Source organism: Schistocerca americana, chromosome 11, assembly GCF_021461395.2.
Source record: "Schistocerca americana isolate TAMUIC-IGC-003095 chromosome 11, iqSchAmer2.1, whole genome shotgun sequence".
Taxonomy (NCBI): domain Eukaryota; kingdom Metazoa; phylum Arthropoda; class Insecta; order Orthoptera; family Acrididae; genus Schistocerca; species Schistocerca americana.
In genome coordinates, this window is record NC_060129.1 from 191,653,764 (window position 1) to 191,679,462 (window position 25,699).

Consider the following 25,699-nt stretch of genomic DNA (forward strand, 5'->3'; position numbering starts at 1 on the left):
AGGCACTCACAATGATAGTAGGTTCCACAGACTCGCAAAACTACTGTCCATGCCTGCTGAATCCAGCACTGAGTTCCTAGTGGCACTTAGTTCCTCAGCGCCCCCTTGCATCCGACTCCTGCTAGACAGCAGCAAGTCGAAATCCATGCACAGCCATCCCCCCACACTGCTGCAGTAAAGGCATGCAGAACGAAAGCACTGCCGGCGCTCCACACCTCTGAGGGAAGTAGGACACTGCTAATGTCATGACTGTAGCCTCCAGTGGCCACTGGCCTGCCACAGGTCTTCTGTCAGCATCACAAGGCGCCTATACAGCATACAGGACAAAAGCTGCCTATACATCGGTGCTGGACAGGTACAACAAAGTGAGGCCTGTTTGCCTCACCTTTCCACAGCACATCACATGTTGTTGTTGTTGTGGTCTTCAGCCCAGAGACTGGTTTGACACAGCTCTAAACGCTACTCTATCCTGTGCAAGCTCCTTCATCTCCCAGTACCTACTGCAACCTACATCCTTCTGAATCTGCTTAGTGTATTCATCTCTTGGTCTCCCTCTACGATTTTTACCCTCCACGCTGCCCTCCAATGCTAAATTTGTGATCCCTTGATGCCTCAAAACATGTCCTACCAACCGATCCCTTCTTCTAGTCAAGTTGTGCCACAAACTCCTCTTCTCACCAATCCTATTCAATACCTCCTCATTAATTATGTGATCTACCCACCTTATCTTCAGCATTCGTCTGTAGCACCACATTTCGAAAGCTTCTATTCTCTTCTTGTCCAAACTAGTTATCGTCCATGTTTCACTTCCATACATGGCTACACTCCATACAAATACTTTCAGAAACGACTTCCTGACACTTAAATCTATACTCGATGTTAACAAATTTCTCGTCTTCAGAAACGATTTCCTTGCCATTGCCAGCCTACATTTTATATCTTCTCTACTTCGATCATCATCAGTTATTTTACTCCCTAAATAGCAAAACTCCTTTACTACTTTAAGTGTCTCATTTCCTAATCTAATTCCCTCAGCATCACCCGATTTAATTTGACTACATTCCATTATCCTCGTTTTGCTTTTGTTGATGTTCATCTTATATCCTCCTTTCAAGACACTGTCCATTCCGTTCAACTGATCTTCCAAGTCCTTTGCTGTCTCTGACAGAATTACAATGTCATCGGCGAACCTCAAAGTTTTTACTTCTTCTCCATGAATTTTAATACCTACTCCGAATTTTTCTTTTGTTTCCTTTACTGCTTGCTCAATATACAGATTGAACAACATCGGGGAGAGGCTACAACCCTATCTCACTCCTTTCCCAACCACTGCTTCCCTTTCATGCCCCTCGACTCTTATAACTGCCATCTGATTTCTGTACAAATTGTAAATAGCCTTTCGCTCCCTGTATTTTATACCTGCCACCTTCAGAATTTGAAAGAGAGTATTCCAGTTAACATGATCAAAAGCTTTCTCTAAGTCTACAAATGCTAGAAACGTAGGTTTGCCTTTTCTTAATCTTTCTTCTAAGATAAGTCGTAAGGTTAGTATTGCCTCACGTGTTCCAACATTTCTACGGAATCCAAACTGATCTTCCCTGAGGTCCGCTTCTACCAGATTTTCCATTCGTCTGTAAAGAATTCGCGTTGTATTTTGCGGCTGTGACTTATTAAACTGATAGTTCGGTAATTTTCACATCTGTCAACACCTGCTTTCTTTGGGATTGGAATTATTATATTCTTCTTGAAGTCTGAGGGTATTTGGCCTCACATCACACATTGGTACTAAATAAAGGGATTCTTTATTGTCAATAGTGTTTCCACTGGACCTCCTGACTTCACTCACCATCCTGAGTGCAAAAAAATGGCTCTGAGCGCTATGGGACTTAACATCTGAGGTCATCAGTCCCCTAGAACTTACAACTACTTAAACCTAACCAACCTAAGGACATCACACACATCCATGCCCGAGGCAGGATTCGAACCTGCGACCGTAGCAGTCGCGCGGTCCGGACTGCGCTCCTAGAACCGCGAGACCACCGCGGCCGGCTCCTGAGTGCAGCTGCACTATTCAAAGTGATGTCACCAGTGTCTACATCACCACAATCAGCAGTGGAGGATGTGCCATCTTCTGCAGCACAACATTTGAACCACATCAATATCATTGTTTAAGGTGAGTGAGACCATTTTTTCCTTGTGTGGCCACAGGCATGGGGTCAAAGTTTAGGGTGTGTGTTTACATGAGGGTTCTTTCTAAAACTGGAGGAACCAGTGTATTTCCCACAGTTTAGAGGTAACGCTAGAGATGAATTGTTGGTGCATGTGTGTTGTACACAGTAATTTTATTGGGCCTTCTGCTCTTTGTGCCGAATCTGTAGCAGTGATTTTCTTTATATCTGATCATTTAGGCACACAGCTGAACAATGTGGAAACTCCAGGTGGCTCATAATATGACAGAAGAGATAGGTTGGTAATACGAGTACAAGTAGATGCAGACTATTCTGTCTGTGTTAGAGTTGGATTATTGTTTTGTGTTTTTTATTTATTATTTATTATAGCAAAATTGGTAATGGTGAGGAGATGACAAAGTTGCAGGCAGAGAGTGTCACCAAAGATGAGGCTATGGAATCATTAGTGAATCAGGTATCTCAGCTAATCTCTTACAGCATGGATATTGATAATAAAGTGTCAGACAAAGGTCAGAACATAGAACTCTTGAAGTCACAGACTCTAGGGATGGATGTGACTGTTGCTGACCTTGTTTGTCCCTTTTATGGTATGTTGTCTGAGGATGTATTAGCATTTGTAGAAAATCTCAAGGTATTGGCTGACTTAAGGGATTGGTTGGATAAACAGTTATTGCAGATTGCAAAATTTAATTTAATATGGGAAGCAAAGTTGTTCACATATTGCAAAGCAGTATTAAACACTGCAGAAACTTTTGATCAGCTGAGACACGGGTTGGTGCTGATGTATAAGGAAAAACAATGCACAGATTTTTCGTGAGTCATTGGATGTGGTTTCCAGAAGACATAATGAGGCAGTATATCACTTTGTGGACAGAAGTAGAAAGTTGAATGTCCACACTTATGAATTGTCACAGAGTGAGGAGGTGAACAATGGGTTACTCCAGGAGATCAAGCGGTGAGCACTTAATGCTTTTCTTAGAAGTTTAGCACCAGAAATGCCAAGGAGGGAACACAGTGGCCCACCTATAGATCTCCTTGTAGGAGTTAGATTAGTACTGAGGTATGAGGATAATGATAGGTCGACAGAGGTATGAGATTGGAGATATGTGTTTGCATGAAATGTAAAGTGTTTTTATTGTGGGCACAAGGAGCATATGTAGAGGCAATGCTACCACCTACAAAGCAGTGATTGGGATAGTATGCACTGCCAACGATTTAATGGGAATAATAGAAGGGACAGTGTAGGACATTGATGGGATATAGACCTTAGCATCGAGCATCACAACCTTCGTTGGTTTTGGCCATTGGGGAAGAATGGGCTGCCATTAATCTACAGGCATTCACTATCTCATTGAAAGTGTCTCATGCAGAGTTCCAGGTTTCACAATGCTAGACACACCCTACGTTGATGCCCACTAATAGGTGTCCAGGTACTTCTGATCACACCTCCATTGCATACTATGAATAGGATGACTGCACAGAAAATATTGAGAAATCGATAAATATTCTACCAGATTTGCGATAGAAATTCATAAAATGTTGGAAACTCACTTTATTGCGGATTGTATCTCATTTCGTTGCAGACTGTGTAACACTGAAAAGTCCTATTCCACATATTCTCCTTCACAGTCGTTTCCTTGTCAAGCAAGTTATTACCTCCTAGCTTCAGCATATGATACAGATCTGTCATATTGAGCAAGATGCTTGAGATATGGAGCAAACTCTCATAAGTGCGACAGCAGAAAACAATTTTACCATAACAAAAACTATTTGCAGCTACTGACTATTTATGTTACAAAGAAATCAGCAGTTGGTTACTTTAACTTTTTAGTAAATGGAAATTTTGCAAACTGATGCCATTTGTATGTCAAAGCACACATCCTGGCTTCAACTGATTACTTAGAACAACCAAAAGCTTATAATATGAACTCAAGTTCACAAAAAGTACAAGATCCTACGACAAACAAAATGCGAAGAGTGTAGATCTTATTTTATTAAGTAATTTTATTTACTAGACTGCATTTAAGATTTTATGTTTTTAAATTAATTAGTTATAAAAATCTGAAAAAAAGAGTTTAATGTTTCTGTACTGCACTCTGCTGGTTTCACTTACTCTTCCTTCAGCATTCCAGTTAGTTCAGTCATTGGTTTCACTTTTGAAACACTTTGCTTAAGGTAACTTGCCAGTGAGTGGCTGGAAAAACAGCAAGAATTTTCATGAAGTTTGTGAGGGTCTAACTATATAATATCAACTCTAAATACAAAGAAATTTTAGGACAATGAAAGTGTTTTAAGGATGAAAATTTTGGTATAAGAATAGCTTTGATATAAACTTTATTATATAAACATATAGTCAGTAACTTAAATTCTTTCTGACAGTCTACGTTGAAGTCTATAGACTTATTAACTATTTTTCTTAGATGCTTAAAACTTTGTGTACACATTTATAACATTGTTATCTAAAAGGTAGACTACAATCAAATGATCTCAATCAATAGTTTTTATACTATAAATACATAAATTAGACAATCAAAATAAGGCAATTTTTTATATTTAATAAGGGTATATTTTTCGTCTTTGTGACAGTTATCTGGAGTCTGTGGTCTACTTTTCTCCAAGTGGTAGCTTGAAATATCACAAAAAATTTCAGACCTCCAGTCCAAATAGTTTTTTTTTGCATAAAATAAACATGTCAGAAAATTTGATTCTTGGGAAATTCAGTTTAAAGGTACATTTTATCTGTTACTCACCTGTGTTGTTCTTAAAACCGTCCAGTTGCATAATATCCTTGCTTTGTGTTTTCCTCATCTTCCCTTTTCCTTTTATTGCTCCTCTTTGCTATTCTGGCCTCTTTAGTTTCATCAAGAACCCATTTCTCGCCTTTGGCCACTCTCAAGGAATCAATTGCCATCAGTGCTTGTCTCATACTGAAACCAGGAGTTAGTCCCAATGGCTCTAAAACATAATATCTTCTAACTGCCCCATCATTAAAGAAAATAACTGCATCTAATACACCTAATCTCATGGTTTTGAAACCAACAAACGTAGTTTTAGGCAGGCATTTCCTTATCACATGGTTGAAACATTCATTAACATTTTGTGTCTTTCCATGTAAGCACCTTGACAATAGTTTAGTCTCACTGGTCCCTGTATATGTGCTTCATTGCAACCAATACCTTAAATGGCAGGGCGTGGAGCCCATACTGCTTTCATCATGGCCTCAATATTGTGTCGATTCCTTCTCATGGTTAAACCATAATAGAGCTGCAGTTTGTCCACCTCTTCGTTAGTAAGTTGAAGCAGATTCACTAGCAAGTGACCTAAGAGCTTCATTTAAACTATTATTGTCAACCTGGGACCACAATTCCGTCTGACATTCCAATATCAATGGGTAGATTACATGTGCCATTTCCTAACATCAGGTTCAGACGAAATAATTCCACTGTAGGTGACTTGCCTACAACAAATAATTGCATAGCTGTCCGATATAATGTGTTAACGAAAAAATATTTATTCGCAGAAACTCACAATGAGAAGAAACTAAAAAAAACAACAGAGAAGAAACAAAAACTAGGAGACTCTATAGTCTTACGGCAAAGATAAAAAAAGCAACACATGACCAGGAAAAAACTCTCGGGCACTTTTGATATCACTTTGCACCAGACATGAAAAATATCACTGCCACGCAGACCCCTCCCCCCCCCCTTAAAGTGCGGAGCCCCAGGGATATCTTGATACTTGAATTTTATTCGACGTCCAGCTCTGGTGTGCGTCGGGTGTCTCGGGGGCGGTGAGGTTGTTTGTGGCGTGATTCACCTGTCTCGGACGATGTACTGAGAGGTGTTTCGGTATGCTCTGCGCCATCATGTGTTGATGCACAGGCGTGGTGTCAGAGGCCGGAGTGGGTAAAACCCATGCTGGCTTGACACGTTCGAAATACCATTGTACATTATGTCCACGGCATGCTTATTTCTACTCAACACCTGAAATGGGCCCGTATATGGTGGTTGTAAAGTCGATTTGACTTAGTCTGTTCGCAACATGACGTGAGAGCAATCGTATAAGTCTTTGTGTACAAATACCTTATGGTTGCCGTGGCGAGAAGGTGGCGGGCAACGTATATTTGTGCAGTGACGTTTTAGCTGCTGCACCCAGTGTGTGAGGCCCTCTGATCCAGGTAGTGAGGTTGGTTGTAAATAATCTGCAGGAATCCGTAGCGGCTCGCCGTAAACCATCTCGCCAACTGATGCACCAATATTGGGTTTGCGAGCTGTCCGCAGGCCTAACAACACTAATGGTAATGCTTCCGTCCATCTCTCTTGATGACGCATCAATGCTGCTTTGAGTGTTCTGTGCCATCGTTCGACCATACCATTACTGGCAGGGTGATAGGTAGTCGTGTGGTGGCGTTGGAAACCGCGCATTTTGGATAGCTCGAGGAACAACGTAGATTTGAACTGACGTCCTTGGTGAGTTGTGACATGAAGGGGGCATCCAAAACGGGCAACCCACGTCCACAGAAACGTCTTCGCTGTAGTTTCGGCTGAAATATCGACTATTGGAGTTGCTTCTGCCCATCTTGTGCACCTATCTATGGCCGTAAACAAATATCTGTAACCCTCTGACTGTGGGACAGGTCCAACCAGGTCCACGTGAACGTGTGCGAATCTAGCAGAGGTACCTTGAAAATCTCCAATATCAGCACGCACATGTCGTCCTACTTTATTTTCTTGACAAGGAATGGAGGAACATACCCAAAGTCGCGCGTCTCTTTTCATAGAAGGCCACACATAGCGGTCTGTCAGCAGCTTGATTGTAGCGTTGGCTCCTGGGTGCGGTAGTGTGTGGGAACTGTTGAATGCCGTCTTGCGCAGTATTTCTGAAATGAATGGTCTCGGTCTGCCTTGAGAAAATTCGCACCGCAGCTTCAGTTTCGAATTAGGCACCAGAATTTGCTCGAACTTCAGACCTGTAGACGGGTCGTTTAACAGTTGTAGTAGCTCTGCATCCTTGGTCTGTTCCACTGCAAGTTTATCATAGTCTATGATTTCTGAAATCCCGCAAATACGTGAAAAATAATCAGCCACTATATTTTCTGCGCCTCTTAAATGGCGTATATCTGTCGTGAGCTGACTTATGAACTCAATATAACGGAACTGTTTTGGTGAGCACTATCACTGGTGTTTTTAAAAGCCGGTGTTATGCGTTTGTGGTCTGTAAACACAGTCACTGGTCTAGCCTCTATGTGTGGACAGAAGTATCGAATTGCTTCGTAGATCGCGAACAATCTCTGTCATACGCACTCCACTTCTGTTGTGCAGTCTGTAACTTTTTAGAGAAAAACCGTAGTGGTTGCCATTGCCCTTCTACACGCTGGTGCAGTGCCGCCCCTATTGCTGACTGGCTCGCGTCTACAACAATAGCTAGCTGTGCGTAGTGAACTGGGTGAGCGAGCAACACTTGCTTTGCTGAGGCTTGCTTGAAGATCATTAAATGCTTTGTCCATTTCTTGTGGCCACTTAATTATTCGTCGACCTTTGGCGTCACGTCCCTTGAGTGCATCAGTGAGTCGTGCTTGCACCGTAGCCGTTGCTGGCAGATGACGTCTATCAAAATTTATTACTCCCATGTATCGTCGTAGCTCTTGGTAGTTTGTCGGTTCCGGAAGGGCCCGTATCGCCGCGATCTTCTCTGGCAGAGGCAATATGCCTTCTGATGACACACTATGGCCGAGGAAAGTGACTTGGTTCTTGTGCATGACGCATTTATTTTCGTTTAAAACGACTCCGTAGTCGGATAGACGCTTGCGAAGTTGACACAGATGCTGTTCATGTGTTTGACTATCCGGAGAGAAAACCAAGATGTCATCAAGATAAGCAAAGCAAAATGGTTATCCCTTTATCACTTCGTCGATAAAACGGTGCGTTCTTAAGGCCAAAAGGCATAAATCCACCAAAAACTTTGTACCCGTAAGTACGTCTGATACATACAATCTTTTCGAAGCAGGAGGCATGTGTATTGACGATTGCTGTCGCTGACATGAAAACACTGCACTGTTTCTGTACATACCTTGGTTGCCTGAGTAGGCGCACGGTGATGTACATCTTGTAGCACCTCTCCCAAAACGTTTATGGTACCAACACACCTTACGCTCGTCCTCTTGTTGACTTCGTGTTTCACGCCCAGCCCGGTCACTCTTGCGCTTAAAGATAACTTGTGGTCGTTGTAGCGCGCGTAGCTGCGTTCGCAAATCCTCTACTGCAGTTTTTAAATCTCTAATTTCGATTGAACTTTTTGTTGTTTGTCGCGTTGCGACCGCGGCACAGTTTACTGTTACATCGTCAGTTTGGTCTTGCTGGGAATGGTAGTTATCGTACGTGGCGTCTGTCGACGTCATTGCGACTGTTGCAGTAGGCTCGTGCGTCTCGTAGATTCTATCTGCAGCGAGCAGCAGTTGTCATCTGATCTTTCGTCGTATATAGCTAGTGTAGTTCTTACTTGCGTTGGTAGCTGTTGTTGCCATACGTGGAGTAACAGTCTATCAGAGACTGTCGAACTATCTACCAGGCCGCGTAAATGACGCCAGTATTCTGACGGGGTCCTACCTCCCCGTCTCTCTTGGTACATTACTTGTTTGACTCTTATATCGACTGACTTCACACACCGAGAAATTAATACTTCTTTCAGTCTACAGTAAGCTCCTTCTGTCGGCGGGTTCATTATAATGTCAGATATCAAAGCCGAGGTCTGATGGACCAAATTACTTATCACCAAGGTGAACTTCTCGTGATCACTGACTGTTCTTTCTTGTAGAAATATATTTTCCATTACCACGAACCATGTGTGTGGCTGAGAAGGTATGAATGGGGGCGCTCGTAATTGCAACCGTTGAGTTGGTGAAGCGTTGAAACCAGCGGGTAGTTCCATTGCTGTTATTTGCTGTGGTTGTGCTGCAGTAGTCCCAGTTTCCGATGATGTTGCCTTGCTGGTGTGTGCCATGGCTGTTGAACCAACGTCATTCCTTTGGTCCGGTATATGCTTGAAGTTCATATCTTTCGAAATATGCAACGGTAAAGTTTCTATTTCATTCTGAAGCCTATGAATTTCTTCCGTTATCGAACCGTATCGTTTGCCGTCGTCCCTCATTGCTTTTGCAGTTAATGTTCGACATAGCTGATGAAAGGTTAAAGTTCCTTGATTGGAGGTCACCAATTATGTAGGCTACTTGCCTACAGCAAATAATTGCATAGCCGTCCGGTATAATGTGTTAACGTAAAAATATTTATTCGCAAAAACTCACAATGAGAAGAAACTTAAAAAAAAAAACAGAGAAGTAACAAAAACTAGGAGACTCTATAGTCTTACGGCAAAGATAAAAACCAACACATGACCAGAAAAAAACTCTCGCGCACTTTTGATATCACTTCGCTCCAGTCATGAAAAATATCACTGCCACACCGCTTTCAACACTATTAATCGCTCCTTGAAAGAAAATTAAATCAATCCATTAACATTTATCAGCTGCAAACCACCGAAAGGTAGTACATAAACGTTAAATCAAAACTTACGTAACTATTTAAACAGTTTAACCTCACAAGGTGATGATGTCACCCCAAACAATTTCCCAATCGGATTAATTTTGTATTCCAAATGTATATACTCAGAAGAGCGTCATTTGTCAACTGCTAAATGTCATGTAGTAATTTATTTATTTATTTTTGTTCATCGAAATAATCCTTCTTGCTAAAGAGTATCTTTGGCTGCAAAAAGTCAATTTACCTGACAGCAACAGCAAGCATCTTTGCTCGTACCGGTTATACCGCTTGGGAAGTAACCAGTCGTGTTTGTGATACGTGCTCGTGTGACAATTGCAAACAGCAGTGTGTTAAACAAAACTTGAAACAGGACACCAGTTTCTTCCAACATTATGTACATGCCGAATGGAGACTGATTATGCAAGAAGGTAACACGAAGCCTACACTGCGTCTTCAAACTACATGTTGTTCGCTGTCTGCTTAGCGTAAGGTGAGTGCTGCCCTGCTTTAGCTATAATCTCGATGTATGCGTGAGAACGAGTACGAGGCAACCTCCGTCTGATACAATGCATATTTTCAACGTAGTTTTCAACATAAACGGAAACACTTTCGCTACCTAAACGTTTCCGTTCTGCACCGGCATTTAGCCCTTCATACGTCTCTGTAATCTTGTTTAGTTGATACGATCAGCGTCTTAATGTTCATTGTGAATGTGATTTAGGACCATGGTACTAGCCGACCGGGCGTCCTCGTTTTCTGCCGTGAGAAGAGAATGTAAAAGTTGTTCGTGGCGTTTATTTTATTTAACCAATTATTTGCGTACAGTGGAGTACTTGTTGTTTGTTTACATAACCCACTCGTGTTGTTGCGCCCCCCCCCCCCCTCCCCCGGGAAGGAAGTTAGTTCTTGCATACTTTCAGGAAGATTTGGTGTTTATTACGTGCTGAAGTATATTACCTGTTTCGCACGTTTCTATAGGTCGTGTTAATATTCCAGTACATGAATCTGTTAATTTTTGCACTCACTCACACGCCTTTAAAAACTTCATCAGCACATGTTACTTTTTCCACTCTAGTTGCACCATCATTTCACAACCACATGTTGCTGCGGAAGTTCTCATTGGCTGCATATTGCCTACCGTTTAAGAATCCTAAAGTGTTAAAAAATTGTGAGTACTAGAGCGTGTTTTCAAACTGTCCCATGAGAAGACGCAGATACAAGTTTTATTTTCTTAACTGTGTTGGAATTTTAAGCAGATTCTATTAAGTTTGTCATTTATCTGAACATTATCTTTCTCCCTCCCATCTTTAATTTCCGCGCAATATAGGACTTGGCAACTGTGTCGGCATTAAATTTGCAGCTGTTAAAGATAGTCATTGTCATATTTTATGAAGTAGTAGAATTGTTTTATGAGCTCCGTCTGTAGTTACACTTCGATGATGATACCATGCTAATGCATTTGTACACTATTATTTGAACTATTTGTGCGTAAGTGCATGCAAACGACATTGCTAAATCAAGCACGATATTTGCATTTCTAATCTATCTTTCATGGTTATGAAATATTTTCCACGAACCAGGTTATAAAGGCGTTATATATTCACATCAGCCATGTCAATAGCCCTGGTAAATAAGCATAAGGGGTCAACAGAAAATTACGGTACCACCCATCGGATTTGGCCCGTGACATAATTATGTTGTGACGTCATTGTGGCGCAGCGTCTTTGAAATGGATCATGTGTGCAGAAGCGTAAGTGGTGAGCATTAAGCGGTGGTACAGTCGGGTATGGGATGTTTTTGTTTCTGAGCTGGTTGTGAGTGATATTACTGCTCCACTGGAATTAGTGCTGTGTGATTGGTACTTAATGTTTTCAGTGTATAGTTTTGTTGATATTCTGTGAGGTATTTCAACGGACATGATTTCTGACAACTGAATTGTTTTCGGTTGTTAATTGTCATATTGTTAATGGTTTGCAGCATAATTTTCGTCCTGTTCGTTTGGTACTAGGTATAGATCAGACGACGAAATTTACTACTACTAGTAGTTGGTCGTTAGTTGCTGCTATGATCGAGAATATGCTTGCCTCTGTTAACTTACTCCATTTATATTGCTTGTTACTGGAGTATGCTAACACGCACTTGTTTGTGTAGATAATTCCCTGCTGTCGCACTGTCCTCTGTGTCCTTGGTGGCTCCGATGGATAGAGCATCTGCCATGTAAGCAGGAGATCCCGGGTTTGGGTCCCGGTCGGGGCACACATTTTTATGTGTCCCTGTTGACGTATGTCAACGCCTGTAAGCAGATAACGGCTTTCATTTCATTGTAATTTAATACCACTTAGTTGGAGGAAAGAATAAAACAGAGCCTTCTGAAAGAAGAATCTAATCTAAATACTGATGATAATTTAGAACGGTGTGGAATACAGTGCAATTGCCCATGAACCACATATGGGGAAGCAGGGTGCCCTGTAATATTTAATACATAAAATACTTATAATACTATAAATACTGATTAGCTGAAAACGGGGATAACTAAACGGTCGCCAGCCCACTAGGACTATGAATTTCCAGAATCTTACGAAAGGTAATGGCAAAGAAATTTAATCAATAGCATGGCAACAGGAGGTCGTCACCCTTTTCCACAACACAGCATTTCATGAGAACATAAATGAATCAGAAATCACTGAGTTTGCAGTTATGTTCTGAAAGATTAAATTTTGAAAGTAAAGTTAAATGATGTTACCGGTTAAATAAGTGTAACTAAAACTTTGATATGTAAAAAATTACTTTCAGAAACCATGTAATGTAATGCAAAATTTAGAAAAAGGCAAGCAATTTACTGTTGATAATTGAAAGGTTGAATTGATTTTACTTTAAAAATAACAATAAAATACATACTAAGTGAACAGAAGTCACTTGCTAAGCTGTTTATAGAATAAATGAAATTAAGAGAGCACAATTTGTGCTGCATCTTTAGTTATTAGTTTTGCCAGTGAAATTTTACATTACTTTAAGTGAATGAAACTGAAAATTAGTTAAGCCTCTGGGAAATACGGAAGCGTCCGATCCCGCCCGTCTGCTTTGACCCATGACGTCACAAATATGGCGGAAACAAAAGCAAACACACACTCTTTCCACAAGAAGCCTAATGACACTAACGGGACAAGCGCGGGAAATGGGGTGTTTTGGGTGGGGGGCAAACCAAATATAAACAAATTTGGACGCCTTGCGTAGTTACAACGTGTAAGTGAAGACAGCCATGCAACCCATAGAAGATAAAGATGCTTCAGTAGTTGATTAGTGTTTTTTGTCTTAAAAAAAAATCTCACGGGATAGAACGAACAGATCAGGAAGATAAATATAATAAACTAAAACAGAAATTGGAGGAAACAGATAATTAAAGTAAGTAATAAGTATTTTTAAATTTAAAAAAAATCTCACGAGATAGAACGAACAGATCCGAAAAGTAAATAAAATAAGATAAAACAGAACTGGAGACAGCCACACTCAAACCAAACTCCGCGCCGTCATGACGTCACACACGACAACACCCTTACGTCACGGGTCAAAGCCGACGCGTGGGATCGGACGCTTCTGTCTGAAATACAAGAATGAACAGTCGCTGAGGCAGAAAATTTAGGCTGAAACTGGTCATTACCAAACAAACAAAACTGGCAGTAAATAGCTAATTAATTTTCATGGAAAGGAAAAAAACCCTGCTTGCTAATAACGTCGTAGGACAATGACAACATGGGTGCCCTGTAAGTTAAAAGGATAGCCATATTTTGTAAAAATGTAACTTTACGGTCTTGTAGCTGTGGGGACAGTGAAGAATGTAGACAAGGACAGTGCTGAGCTGCCTCTGTTGTTGCTACTGGTGCTGATTGAGAACCCTGTCATCTCCAGAGCCACGGATAGTTATGGGACAGGCAGTAGTTAGAATTGCAGCTTCCTCTGCCTATCCACTCTTATCATGCTCTCGGTGCTCATTGGTTAACGAATGTGGTGCGCATACATTGGCACAGTTATAGCTACACACTGTATCTGTGGGGGCACACAACAAACATTTCCGCACTCTTTCATCGCTCAAGCTGCTCTGCTTCCTTTCTGCTCACAGCGTGACACTCTCCATACTCGAAGATGAACGACAACTCTGCTACTACCATTTCATTATTGCTATTGATATATTGAAAATGAAAGTTTCCTTGGCTATTACCCAGCAATTTACAGTATTATTACAACCAGTTATATACAGCCAGAAATAAATACACTGGGCCGGCTGGAGTGGCTATGTGGTTCTAGGCGCTACAGTCTGGAACTGTGCGACTGCTATGGTCGCAGGTTCGAATCCTGCCTTGGGCATGGATGTGTGTGATGTCCTTAGGTTAGTTAGGTTTAAGTAGTTCTAAGTTCTAGGGGACTGATGACCTAAGAAGTTAAGTCCCATAGTGCTCAGAGCTATTTGAACCATTAAATACACTGTTGCTTCCATTACATATTTAATATAGGTTCTCTAGCAATGCCTACAGATTCAGAATCATATGTACAGTGCAAGTTATGAACAGATATTAAACGCCCAAAAATTTTGAATTTCACACAAGATATTTTATCTGCATTTTCGATGTTACAGTCCCCTTACTGGAGTGTAGCCCTTACGACTTGTATGGTTAAGACTCTTGAATGCTTAGTTAACCGCTGCCTCATCTGGTTGCTCAAATCCCAAGGTCACTTGAGCCGCTCCAGTGCTGCTTCAGATGCTACTGTTTCACCTTTGACAACTTAATTCTACTGGAGAAGGTGATACATGAGTCTTCCTGACGCTGAAACCATTTGGTTTGTGTGTGTTTTGGCCTCGAAAAAGCATACGGCACTACTTGGAGATACAACATCCTTCTTCAACTTTATGAATGAGGACTGTGTGGATGTCTGCCACTTATTATCCAATACTTTCTCGAGGACTAGTGTTTTGGACATCGCATTGAGATGCCTTGTCGGACTGCTGTACACAAGAGAAGGGGGTCTCCCAAGGCAGTGTACTTAGTGTCACATTGATTGCCATTACTATCGATGGCATCTTCTCCGCAGTCAGGAGCCCTGTCAGATGCTTTTGTTTGTGGATGACTTCGAAATTATCTACCCTTCCTCTGATCTTGCTGTAACAATGACGCAGCTGCAGCTGACCATTAGGAGGCTGGAAATGTGGGACATGACACTAGTTTTTGGCTCTCACCAGAAAAGACTACATGTGTCAATTTTAACCATGCTCATCGAAGTTTTATCTGACCAGTGCTCACAAAGGGGGACAATATTTTATGTTTTCAGGAAACTATGCGTTCTTTGGGTTTATTATTTGACTCGAGATTAACTTGGCTCCCACACTTGAAAGAGCTATAAACAAAGGGCTTCCAGTCATAGAGTATTTTGAAATGCTTTATCAGAAGAGCATGAGGGAGCCGACAAGTCCTACCTCCTGCAGTTTTATAGCACATTTATTTGATCATGTTTGGATTATGGCAACATGGTTTATGGATCAGCTTCTTTTTCCTAACTCAAGACGTTACGTGCTTACCACCATGAGAGCATTCAGATATGGACTGGAGCCTTCAGACCAGCCCAATTCAGAGCGTTTGCGCAGGGGCTGGTGAACCACCACTAGCTGGATTCAGCTATGTATCCTTTTGGCTCGACAGACACTGAAAATCTCAGCATCAGTCATTGTTATTTAGTGCAGTGATTGAACCCAACTTTGAATGGCTGTTCAGGAATCGGCCCCATGCGACCAAGTCATTTGGGCTATGTGCTACTGACTGTCTTGAGGATCTGGATCTATTAGACATTCAAATACACAGCCAGGGGTGGAATGTGTTACTGCCTTGATGTCTTTGGAGGCCCAAAGTGATTTTAAGCTTGATATGGTACAAGAAAACTTTTTACAACTCTGTCTTCTTCCATTTTAAGTATGTACCACAGTTTTACCATTGTTTATGCAGATGGATCCCAGCAAGAGAATGTCCTCAGCTGTTCTGCTGTATGTCCTCCGGAACAATTTACAAATTATGGTGCGGAGTCATATGGTATTATGATGACACTGTAGAGGATTCACAGATATTGCTGTACAAAGTTTCTTGTCTGTTCTGACTATCTTAATGCACTACAAGCACATCAGCAAATGTATTTAGCAGACCAGTTGATTCAGCTCATCCATAACTCCTTACAGCAGCTCCAATACCATGGCAAGGTGGTGATCTTTTGCTGGATACCTGGCCACATTGGGATACATGGAAACAACACGGCTGACAAAGCAGCCAAGAAAGCATGTTGGGATGGTGTTGTCCATCAGTGGCCCACCCTGTTGCATGCCATCATCTCATCTTCCGACTGACACGTCATGCATCAGTGGGAGACTGAATGGCTGCAGGTGACAGAAAACAAATTATGGTCACTGAAATCTACCACACAGGTATGGTGGACTTCATGTCCCGCTCACCGTTGGAAGGATGTTCTGCTCACCAGGTTGCGCATTGGACATACCCCTTTACCCCATGGCTTCCTCCTCTGGCAGGAGGATCCGCCACTCTGTGAGGCTTATGGTGTGCCATGTTCAGTTCAGCATATTTTGGCAATGTGTGTCATATATACTGATGTTTGGGCAACCCTCTGTCTTGATGCAGATCTGCCAGTCCTCATTGATACTAATTCTAGTGTTAAGAATGGTGAAATTTTGTGAACTATCAGGCCTTGCCCTTAAATTGATGGGAAAGGGAGGCATAATTTAATGCATTATCGACTGCTCCAGATGTGGGGACAGCCTTCGTCTCCATCCATGAGATTGGCGTGCTGACTTTCTATCAGGGTGCTAATAGTCATGATATTGAGAGCCCTCACCTCAACTCATCATCGTGATCATCATCATACAACTTTCAGCCACCAAGACTCGTATTGTGCACTTCTGTCACCATCATACTGCCCATCCACACCCAGAGCTTTACCTAGACGGTCAGTTAATTTCTGTGGTTGAGACATACCACTTGTTGGGACTGGTTTCCAATTCCTGGCTGATATGGCTTTCCCACCTGTGCCAGCTTAAGCGAAAATGCTGGTGACACATCAGTGCACTTTGATGCCTCGGTAACACTAGCTAGAGCTCCTCCTGCAATGTATAGATGTTGCAGTATCCCTGAATGTATTAACGACGCTACTTGACCGGCTCCCTAAAGCTTTCGTACTTTTGGGAGATTTTAATGCCCATAACCCCTTGTGGGGTGGTACTGTGCTTACTGGCTGAGGCAGAGATGCCGAAACTGTACTGTCTCAGTTCGACCTCTGCCTCTTAAATACTGGGTTCGCCACACATTTCAGTGTGGCTGATGGTAGTTACTCGGCCATTGACTTATCAATTTGCAGCCCAGGACTTCCCCCATCTATCCACTGGAGAGCACATGATGACTTATGTGATTGTGACCACTTCCCCATCTTCCTGTCAATCGCCCTCCCCGGTGGCAGGCCCACGGACACCTGCCCAGATGGGCTTTGAACAAGGTGGACTGGGAAATGTTCACCTCTGCTGTCACTATTGAATATCCCCCCACACAGTAACATGAATGTGATGGTTGAGCAGGTGACTATATGTTTTATTTGGCAGAAACCACAATATCTCGCTCTTTAGGGTGCCCCCTGGCGAAAGGCAGTGCCTTGGTGGTCGCTGGAAGTCGCTGAAGCAATTAAGGAGTATAAGTGGCACCCTTCCCTGAAGCACCTAATAGCCTTTAAATGGCTCCGTGCCCGCGTTCGCCAACTTATCAAACAACAGAAGCAGGAATGTTGGTCGAAATATGTCTCGACCATTGGGTACCATAAGTCACCATCCAAAGACTGGATGAAGATCACATGTTGTTTTGAGTACTAGACACCAACAGGTGTCTCTGGTATTAACATAAATGGAGTGTTGTCTAATGATGCAAACACGATTGCTGAGAACTTTGCTGAGCAGTACGCTTGAGCCTCTGAGTCAGAGAATTACCTCTCAACTTTTCGCACTCTCAAATGGCAGCTGTAAGGGAAAGTCCTCCCGTTCACTATATGCCACAGTGTATCCTGTAACACCCCATTTACAGAGTGGGAGCTCCTCAGTGTCCTTGCACATTGCCGTGACACAGCTCCTGGGCCAGATCAGATTCAGTCAGATGATTGACATCTTAAACCGGATCTGGTGTGATGGCGTCTTTCCATCGCAATGGTGGGAGAACACCATCATTCCGGTGCTAAAATCTGGTAAAAACCAGCTTGCTGTGAATAGCTATCAGCCTCACCAACATTCTTTGTAAGCTGCTGGAACGTATGGTGTGTCGGCGGTTGGGTTGGGTCGGGTCCTGGAGTGACGTGACCTACTGGGTCCATGTCAGAGAACTTCTGCCAGGGTTGCTCTACCACTGATAATCTTGTGGCCCTCAAGTCTGCCATTCAAACAGTCTTTTGCAAACGCCAAGTACTGGTTGCCATCTTTTTCGATTTACGAAAAGTGTGACACGATCCCGAGACATCATATCCTTGTAACATTATACGAGTTGGGTCTCTGAGGTCTTCTCCCGATTTTTATCCAAAATTTCCTGGCTCTTCATACTTTTCATAGTCCAAGTTGGTGCTCCCATGGCTCCATATTGAATGTGTGCCTATTTTTAGTAGTCATTAATGGTCTAGCAGCAGCTGTAGGGTGTCCATCTCACCTTCTCTGTATGCAGGCGACTTCTGCATTTCATTCTGCTCCACCAGTATTGGTGCTGCTGAGTGGCACCTGCAGGGAGCCATCCAGAAGGTACAGTCATGGGCTCTAGCCCACGGTTTCCAGTTTTTGGCCACAAAGTCATGTGTTATGCACTTCTTTCAGCATCGTATCATTCATTCAGAACCAGAACTTCACCTTAATGACGATCCATTCACTGTAGTGGAGACATATCGATTCTTAGTACTGGTTTTCGACGTGCAATTGACTTGGCTTCCTCACCTTCGTCAGCTTAAGTGGAAGTGTTGGCAGCACCTCAGTGCCTGCCCTCCGCTGCCTGAGCAACACCAGTGGCAGTGCAGATCGTTCTACATTGCTGCAGCTCTACAGAGCCCTTGTTCAATCTTGCCTTGACTATGGGAGTGTGGGTGGTGGCACCCTCAGTGATGCATTTACTAGACGCAGTGCACCACTGTGGCGTTCACCTAGGGATGGGAGCTTTTAGGATGAGTATGGTGACCAGCATCCTTGTGGAGGCCAGAATCCCTCCATTGCAGGTTAGGCATGCATAACTGCTGGCCAATTACGTTGCACAAGTTGGTAGTTCTCCTGCGCATCTGAATCACCATCTTCTTTTCCCCACCCACAAGCAGTTCATGTCCTGCATCGGCAGTTCACGCCAGGGCTTCCGATTGCAGTTCGTGTGAGATCCCTTCTTTCCAAACTGGAGTTCTTGCCTTTACCACTTGCACTTGAGGTCCATTCACATACACCTCTGTGGTGTACAACTAGGTTGCGGCTTTGCCTGGACCTTTCATATAGCCCTAAGGCTCTCTGCCACAACTTCCTCCGATTCTTGATGTGTACCGAGGCCATGAAGTGGTTTACACAGATGGCTCGATGGCTGATGATCATGTCAGCTTCGCATATGTCAATGGAGGACATATTGAACAGCATTCCTTGCACGACAGCTTTTCGCGTTTTTTGTCGGCGTAATATATATATATATATATATATATATATATATATATACTCTTTTCTATTTATTTTTGGTTTTGTTTTTGTTATTGCTCACGTAATAACGCATATACGAAAAGAGCCGTGAAATATCTGTTAGTAATGCCGTGCTTTGAATTTCTTTATCATCATTACCTTTTAACAAAGCAAAATATATATATTGAGATCTTATTGTTCTGTATCTGGCCTACAATTACAGGAACGTTTTTTCGTGACTGTAACTCAATCTTAAAAATCAACATATCTTCCCTACTTTATAGTTATTGAAAATTGAAATTACTTGGTTATGAACACTGATGTTACAGTTCGTATGATCGTTCAACAACAAAATTTTGCAGTGGATTTTGTTTCTCGGTAAAACACCATTCAATGCCACGACTAGCACAAGAACATGAAACTCTTATTAAAAAAATACTTTTCACTATAAAGTTTGCCAGACCAGAACGGAGCACAGCAAGATTCCTATTAGATTTTGACGGTACATTAACTTATTTGTACTGTGAGTTATATACTATCAGCAGCCCGCGTCAACCTGCAACACATCATAAAATCTGCTGATCTGCACTGCAAGTCTGGAAGCTAAAAGAAATAATATTATTTTACTGTTAATTTACCGCTTTCTTGCGGTATGATAGACTATATTGGAAGTCGTTTGAATACGCCGCGGCAGCGGCTCTTTCGTTCGCCACGCAGCTCAGCACCACAGATAATATTTATATAACTGAAAAATGTCTCAACAGGATGGGATAATAGGCAAGCAAGCTTTAACAATTAACAATGCAAGTTTTCATTTACATAACTCTATTAAAACATTTAAATATTTCAATTGTTACACACCTTTATGAATTCACACGTAATGGCGTACATCTCTTAGTCTCGACAAAAGAATGCTACACTAGCGTTCGCTACTACGACACAGGATATCTTACTCGCTCGACTCCCAGATGAAGAAGACAAAGAAATTGATGTGCGTCACGTATTATATACTAGTTACTTATTTTAATCTTTGTTCGACATTTATCGTCTGTGGCGGTTTCATTACTCGCCGACGCAGATGTTCTCAAAAATAAATAATTAAAAAAAATACATAATTTTATACAATAACACAATATGATACATATAATTTTCTCGTTACTACATAATATGTTGTTTTTGTTTCTTACTAGACGTTACAAGCTGCAGCCGAGCTGATGGCTGTATCTCGTGCTCTTGAGCACTTCTGTTCATGTCCTGGGGAGTCGTTTCTTCTGCATACTGACTCCTTGAGCAGCCTACAAGCTATCGACCAGTGCTACCTTCGTCGTTCTTTGGTAGCGACCATTCAAGAGCCCATCTATGCCTTGGAAAGGTCTTGTCGTTCAGTGGTGTTTGTCTGGACCCCAGGTCATATCAGAATCCCAGGCAACAAACGTGCCAACAGATTGGCCAAACAGGCTACACGGAAACCACTTAAGTTGATTGACCTCTCTGCAACAGACCTACATTCAGTACTACATCGCAAGGTTTTGCGGCTTTGGGAGACAAAGTGGCATAACTTCAGCATGCACAACAATCTGCGTACCATTGAGACTATGAATGTGTGGCTGTCCTCCATGCGAGTCTCTCGCAGGGACTCTGGTTCTCTGCTGGCTCTGCATTGGCCGCGTTTGGGTGACACAAAGCTACCTCTGTGCTTTGATGACCCACCTCAGTGTCAATGCGGCTCCCGGCTGACAATGGCCCATATCTTAGTGAGGTGTCATTCTGTGGCTGCCTGCAATGGACTCTTCAGTTTTCGGACTCTTTGCCATTAATTTTAGCTGACAATGCCTCATCGGCTATTTTAGTTTTACATATTATACATGATGGTGGGTTTTATTATCATATATAAGTTTTAGCCCATGTCCTTTGTCCCTTTTTGTTCTGCACTCTAATGCTTTTAGGGTGGATGTTTAAATGTGTCGCAGAGTGGCTAGCTTTTCCTTTTTATTCTCCTGCTCAGCCAGCCACAGTCATCTGCTCTTGTTTTTTACCCATTCTACCTGCTTCTTGCTTCTCTCTGTGATTTTCTTTTCCTATTTTGTCCATAGTAGTGTTGGTTGCCCTTCTGGTTCTCCTTTCCCCCGTTATTGTGATGTATTGTCTCCTTTCTTTTCTTCTTTCCCTTGTGTAATTATTTTACCAGGAACAAGGGACCAATGACATTGCAGTTTGGTTTCTTCCCCACCCCCTCACCCCCACCCATTTTAAACCAACCGATCTTACTGCTTATGTGGCCAAGCTGGAGATCCCAGTGGCCCTTCAGGCACCAGATCTCACTACGCAGCATCTCACAGAAACTATTTCACTGGATCACTTGACATCTCAACTGGTGGTAGTACTTGACCCTGGGTCATAACCTGCATGCCCCCCCCCCCCCCTCCCCCCGTCGCTTCATGCCCTCACAGTATTCACATGGTCTTATCCTCCAGTGGAAGTGTAGTTAATTTTTCCACTACCTGGCTGAGCTACAACAGCTTTCAAGCACATAAACTGCCTTCTGTATTGCTATCCAGGAAACAAGGTTTCCAGAACTTAGACCTCTGCCCTATGTGGCTACTGAGGTTATTTTAAGAATTGTACTGACTGAGAGAGAATACCAGGTGGAGTTTGTTGGTATGTGCTGGACTCTATGCACAGTGGCCTTGTGCCTCTTGATACTACATTGGAGCCTGTGGCTGGTCAGGTACAGGTACATCAGTATTTTACCATCTGTAATGTTTATCTCCATCCTGTAGTCATGTACCAGGATGTACTATTTGCATTACTCTGTCAGTTCCCCACACTATTCCTAGTTTGGATGTCTTCAGTGCCCATAAACCTTGGTGAGGTGGAAAAATGATCACTAGTTGTGGAAAAGAAACTGAAACTTAACTGACACAACTGTATCTTTTCCCCCTTGAACTCTGGTACCCCTACACACTTAATTGTGGCACATGGGACTTACTTGGCCATTGATCTCTCTTTTTGCAGTTCTAGTCTTCTATCATCTATCCATTGGAGGGCCTATGATGTCTGTGTGGTAGTGATCACTTCCCAATCACCCTGTCTTGCCCTCAGCATTGCTCTTCTGGATGACCAACCAGATGGGTTCTCTGTCTCGCTGACTGGGATGGATTCACCTCTGCTGTCATCCTTAATTCCCCATCGCAAGGCAGTATTGTTGTGGCTGTTTAGCATACAAAAGTAGCCACTCTTTTGACAGCCAATAAAGCCATCCTTTCTTTTTAGGGACTCCCCCATCAGAAGATGGTACCCTGGTGGACTTCAAAGATCAGTGCAGCTGTGGGCAGGCTCTCCAATGCCATAAGTGGCACCCTTTAGTGGAGCACCTCATTGCCAGTAAACGGCTCTGTGCCAGTGTTCGCTACCTTAGAAAACAATGAAAGCAAAAATACTGGGGATTCTACTCGTATATTCCCAGCATTGCATCATGTGTGTCTCCATCTCATTTATGGGCAACTATCAAATGACTATGGTTTCCAGTCCCCTGCAGGTGTAGCAAGTAATTCCTTAAATGGTGCAATGTATACTGATGCAGATGCTGTCGCCAAGCATTTTGCTGAGCATTATGCTTGTGCATCTGCGTCTGGGAGCTACCACCCCGCCTTTCAGCTCATAAAACAGCAGAGGAGCGAGTATGCTTATCTTTTACTACTCTCCATCTTTAGCCATATAATGCTCCATTCAGTGGATTGGAACACTCCAGTGCCTTAGCCCATTGCCCTGATACAGCCAAAGGGCCAGACCACATTCACAACCAAATGGTGAAACATCTCTCAGTGGATTGTCAGCACTGGATCCTTGGCCTCATTAGTTGGATCTGGATTGAGGGGTATTCCAATATCAGTGGTGAGAAAGTGCGATAGTTACTGTACTGAAACTGGGTAAGAACTCTCTTGAAATAGACATTTATCGCCCTCTTGAAATTAGCTGTAAGTTGCTGCAAGACATTGTGAGCATGCAACTGTGTTGGCCCCTTGAGGCTTGGCGCTCATCATCAGCACCTCCATTGCTGTCTTTCTTGACCTACACAAGGGTTATAACATGATGTGGCATCACAGCATCCTTACTACATTACAGAAGTATGGTCTCCAGGGTCCACACTCAATTTTTGTAAAGAACTTTTTGTCGCATTGTACATTCTAGGTTCAAGTGAGTATTCTGCATGGCTCCATACTGAGCATCCCCCTCTTTCTAGTTGCCATCAATGATCTAATGACAGCTGTAGTGTCCTCGGTATCCCCCTCCTTACATGGCGACTATTTTTGCTTTTATTATTGCTCTTCTAGCATGGTTGCTGCTGGATGTCACCTACAGGCACAGTCATGGGCTCTCACCCATGCCTTTTGGTTTTCAGCTGCAAGACGTACGTCATGCACTTCTGTTGCTGTCGTACTGCCCACCCAAATCCAGAGCTGTACCTAGATGATAAATTACTATTTGTAGTTGAAAGACACCACTTTCTGGCACTAGTCTTAGATTCCCAGCTGACCTGACTTCCCCACCTTCACCAACTTAGTAAAAGTGCTGGCGACGCCTCAATACACTTTGCTGCTTCAGCAACACTAGCTTGGGTGCAGATCACTCTACTGTTTTGCGGTTCTAAAAAGCCCTGATTCTGTCCCGTGTTGATATGGAAGCCTCGTGTATAGTTGGGCATCACCCTCAGCTTTGTGGGTACTGGATCCCATTCATCTTTGTGGGATCCAACTTGTGACAGGAGCCTTCTGAACTAGTCTGGTGAACAGCCAGATAGTTGAGGCTGGAGTCCCTCCATTACTTCAACTGCTGCTGAATTATGCTATATGCGTTTGTAGCTTCCCTGAAACTCCCACAAATGTGACCCAGAACTGGGTTTACTTTTGCTGCATGCCTCCCACATCTCTGTTCAGAACTTTAACTTCTTCCACTGTCTCCTCTAGTCAGGAAGACATTGCTTCTGCCTACATGGCTTGTGCCCTGACCTCAGATTTGCCTCAATGTCTTATTTGATCCAAATGATTTCGTTGAACCGACATTCTTTCAATGCTTGTTCTTGGCTATCCTTGAGAGGTATTTGGTTTCAGAAGTGATAATCACTGAGGGCTCAACAATCAATGGATGAACAGACCTTGCATACACACATGCACAATGTAGTGAACACCACTCTCTGCCAAATGGCTGCACCATCTTCACTGCTGAATTGATGGCCATTAAATGAGTCCTTAGCCATGTTCATACTTGTACTGGGAAGAGTATCATAATCTGTAACAACTCCCGTGGCTGCCTTCGGGCTATTGCCCGGGCTCTCACACACTGGTCATATATATCCAGGATCTTGTCTCAGACCGCCACCAAGATGGACAACCAGTCGTTTTTGTTTGGAATCCTGGCCCTGTTGGGATTTCAGGAAATGAATGCGCTGACTGGTTGGCCAAGTTGGCCACCAGGATACCGGTTCTGGAGATGGGGCTCCCAGAACCTGACCTTTTGTTTTTTATGCACCGTAGATTCCCGGAAGTCTGGAACTCAGAATGGTCTGCCCTGATCTCCCCAAACAGACTGAGGATAATTTAGGAGACCACGACCATGTGGCAGTTTTCCCTGTATGCTTTCCTGCTTTCCGCAGGCAATCCACCATCCTCTGTAGACTCCACTTTGCCACACTTGGCTGACCCATGGGCACCTTCTCCAATGCGAGGATCCCTCTCAGTGCCGATACGAAGTCCGCATGATGGTGGCCCACTTACGCAAAGACTGCCCTAATTTTATCTAGTTTGAGATGGCATTCTAATCTTTCTGACATGCTCCCTCTTGGTAGCAGATGGCATCTCGGCTGACCGAGTGTTGCATTTTGTGTGTGAAGGTGGTTTCAATTCATCCCTGTAAGGTAAGGCCTTTTGGCCTAATTGTTTCAGCTCCCTGTCCCCCCTCCCCTTCCAGAGGTCCCTTGTCTGCCTTTGCAGGGTGGCCAAGCATGGCTTTTAATGCCTTACCTTTACTGATCTTTTAACGACTTCTCTGTGCTGTCTTTTTTTCTGGGCTTTTATTGTGTTTATTTTCATTGTATTCGTTACACTTAAGCTTTCTAGGATTTGTCTTTTGCTTCCTTCCCTTGAATACCACTCTTGGTTTGCTGGTTAATGGATGAAAGGACTGATGACCTTGCAGTTTAGTTCGTTTCACTCCAAATGAACCAACCTGGTGCATAGCTGCTTGTAATAGTGTCAGACACGGCT

General features: G+C 42.9%; 1 protein-coding gene across 4 annotated transcripts in view; it reads left to right on the forward strand.

Moving 5' to 3' along the window:
• The first annotated feature begins 10,006 nt into the window (after window positions 1-10,006).
• The window catches only part of LOC124553713, a 194,263-nt gene continuing 178,570 nt past the window's right edge, over window positions 10,007-25,699 (forward strand). For all 4 annotated transcript variants that reach the window (XM_047127610.1, XM_047127611.1, XM_047127613.1 and 1 more), the window contains exon 1: window positions 10,007-10,214. The gene's annotated coding sequence lies outside the window, so the exon portion shown is untranslated. The remainder of the gene's footprint in view (window positions 10,215-25,699) is intronic.